General features: G+C 51.9%; 1 long non-coding RNA gene across 1 annotated transcript in view; it reads right to left on the bottom strand.

Annotated features, from left to right (window-relative positions):
- Positions 1-1,295: 1,295 nt before the first annotated feature.
- Positions 1,296-3,039, bottom strand: part of LOC104986785 — an 8,308-nt gene continuing 6,564 nt past the window's right edge. Inside the window, exons 2-3 of the long non-coding RNA XR_825071.1 lie at positions 1,900-1,968; positions 1,296-1,330 (exon numbers count right to left, since the gene is read on the bottom strand). This is a non-coding gene — a long non-coding RNA (uncharacterized LOC104986785). The remainder of the gene's footprint in view (positions 1,331-1,899; positions 1,969-3,039) is intronic.

Here is a 3,039-nt window from a genome sequence, read left to right as displayed (position 1 = left end):
CTTCCTGGGTTTGCTTGGAAGACTACGTCACTTATCTATTTCCATTTGAGTCCGTCTGAATAGTAGCAAACCATTTTGCTGTTTGTTTTCTAGCGCTAGGGGTTTTATTGGTATTTTAGGGGTGGCTCTTTTTTTTTTTTTTTCCTTGGTAAATTAGCACGACTGTTTGCTCCAAATGAGAGAGCTTTTCTCAGCATGTAATTACTCAAAACCAGTACCTATTTCCACTTGGGTTCATTTGAACATTGTTAAGTCATTTTCCTGTTTGTTTTGTGGACTTGGGTTTTTTTCATTGGTATTGTGGTGTGGCGTGGGTTTTTTTTGTTGTTGTTGTTAAATGAGCATGACTATTTGGAGAAGGCAATGGCACCCCACTCCAGTACTCTTGCCTGGAAAAATCCCATGGGTGGAGGAGCCTCGTAGGCTGCAGTCCATGAGGTCTCTAAGAGTCGGACACAACTGAGAGACTTCACTTTCACTTTTCACTTTCATGCATTGGAGAAGGAAATGGCAACCCACTCCAGTGTTCTTGCCTGGAGAATCCCAGGGAAGGGGGAGCCTGGTGGGCTGCCGTCTATGGGGTCGCACAGAGTCGGACACGACTGAAACGACTTAGCAGCAGCATGACTATTTGGTCCAAATAAGAGAGGTTTTATTAGCATGTAATTACTGACGACCAATATCCATTTAGGCTTCCCTCATAGCTCAGTTGGTAAAGAATCCTCCTGCAATGCAGGAGACCCTGGTTCGATTCCTGGGTCAAGAAGATCCCCTGGAGAAGGGATAGGGTACCCACTCCAGGATTGTTGGGCTTCCCTGGTGGCTCAGTTGGTAAAGAATCCTCCTGCAATGCGGGAGACGTGGCTTCAATCCCTGGGTTGAGAAGATGCCCCGGAGAAGGGAGAGGCTACCCACTGCAGTATTCTGGCCTGGAGAATCCCATACAGAGCATGGGGTCACAAAGAGTCGGACACAAGTGACTGACTTTCACTTTCACTTTCCATACCTACTTCCGTTTGGATTCCTTTGAACATTCTTAGAGGCATCTTGCTGCTTGTTTACCTCACGTTGGGGGTTTATTGGCATTTTGGGGTGGCATGGGTTTGTCTTTTTTCTTTTTTCTGGTAAGCTGTTGTTGTTCAGCCACTCAGTTGTGCCTGACTCTCTGCGACCCCATGGACTGCAGCACGCCAGGCCTCCCTGGCCATCACCAACTCCCGGAGTTCACTCAAACTCACATCCATCGGGTTGGTGATGCCATCCAGCCATGTCATCCTCTGTCGCCCCCTTCTCCTCGGGCCTTCAGTCTCTCCCAGCATCAGGGTCTTTTCTAATGCGGGGGACAGAGGTTCAATCCCTCATCCGGGATGATCCCACGTGCCGTGGGAGACAACTAAGCCCGTGAACCACAACTTCTAGAACCTGAGCTCCAAAACAACAGAAGGCAGCGCAGAAGAAGCTGGAACTCGGCAACTAGACAGGAGCCCCCACCCGCCACAACCAGAGAAAAACCCGGAGCAGCAGCAAAGACCCAGCACGGCCAAAACACATGAATAAATAAATAACATTATTAAAAAAAAAAACAAGAAGCGGAAGGAGGCAGATGCACCTGCCATTAGGCACATCCAAAGAGTCCTGAGTGGACACGGGCCTCGGAGGACCCTGGGGATGGACAAGGAATGAAAACACGGCCCGATCTCACCAGGAACACTCTCCCTCACGGGGGGTACCGTGCTTGCTGCCGCCTTGCACCGGCCAAGGAGGACCAGAGGCCCTCAGAGAGATGCTCCAGAGCAGAGACATGGCCCCTCCCCGAAGCTGCTTCCATGAGCCCCACCAGGAACCCGGACCCAGAGCAAAGCAGAAGCGCCATCTGTCTGGGGGAGATCAGTCAGGTACCTTGGTCGTTGAGCGTGTCCTCTTTTATCCTCCTCACGGCCTCCTGGGCTTTGCTGTCGTTATTTCCGGCTAGAAGGGAAAGAAAGACACACGACTCAGAGGAAGAAAACCGCTCCACGTGGAACAACGTTTTCTCGAGACGGTGAACAGAGAAGCCTACCGAGTGTCTGCTTCCACTTCTGTTGTTGGGACTCGGCCAACAGCTCAGAGCAACTGTGGCTGATTCAATGTATGCGCTGAAGATACGCTTTCTCCAGCCTGCATTGGCCAAAAGCATGCTTGTCTGGGGGACTTCCCTGGTGGCTCAAAGAATCCGCTTGCAATGCCATCCGCCTGCAAAGATGCCCCGGAGAAGGGTGAGGCAACCCACTCCAGTGTCCTTGCCTGGAGAATCCAATGGACAGAGGAGCTGGGCGGGCTATGGTCCACGGGGTTGCAGAGAATCTGACACGACTGAGTGACTGAGCACACACACACACACACACACACACCCGTATGCATTTCTGGGGCATCCTACTTTTCATTGATTCCACACACGCGTGTCAGCTTATGGCATGAGAACCACGTTGAAGCCAAGAAGACTATGGGCCTGAAATTGTCGAAGGACATGTCCCACAGGACATAGAACTTTCAAAACCCTTGTGGTCCAGGGAACCCCTCCACTCACGGGTGGCTGGAGCTGTGAAAAGCATCAAGGACTCCACACGTTCGCTGCCTGGGTTCAATCCCTGCTGGGGGGAATCTAAGACCCCGCAAGCCACTGCACGGCCAACCAGAAAAATACACAAAACAGATCAAAGGAAAGGGTTAGTCGCTCCGTCGTGTCCGACTCTCTGCGACCCTGTGGACTGTAGCCCCGCCAGGCTTCCCTGTCCTTCAGCATCTCCCAGAGTGTTGGGAGCCGGCGTGAGGACCTCCACCCGTGGCAAAGGTCATGAGGAAGGAGGCTCGACATAGGCAAAGGCGGGATCGAGCCTCAGGAGTCCCCCTGGAAATCCTCGAGCATCTACCCCATAACCAAAGCCTGCCTGCTTTACTACTTTGTGCTCTCACCTACACCTCTGACTTTACGGGGGGCTGTCCCCCACCACCTCTTTCGGAGAAGGAGTTAACTTAGAGCTCCAGTTAATAAAAACTCCT

This window comes from Bison bison, unplaced genomic scaffold (assembly GCF_000754665.1).
Source record: "Bison bison bison isolate TAMUID 2011002044 unplaced genomic scaffold, Bison_UMD1.0 scf7180017845850, whole genome shotgun sequence".
Taxonomy (NCBI): domain Eukaryota; kingdom Metazoa; phylum Chordata; class Mammalia; order Artiodactyla; family Bovidae; genus Bison; species Bison bison.
Note: the sequence above shows the minus strand (reverse complement) of the source record. Positions and strands in the feature narration are given on the sequence as shown.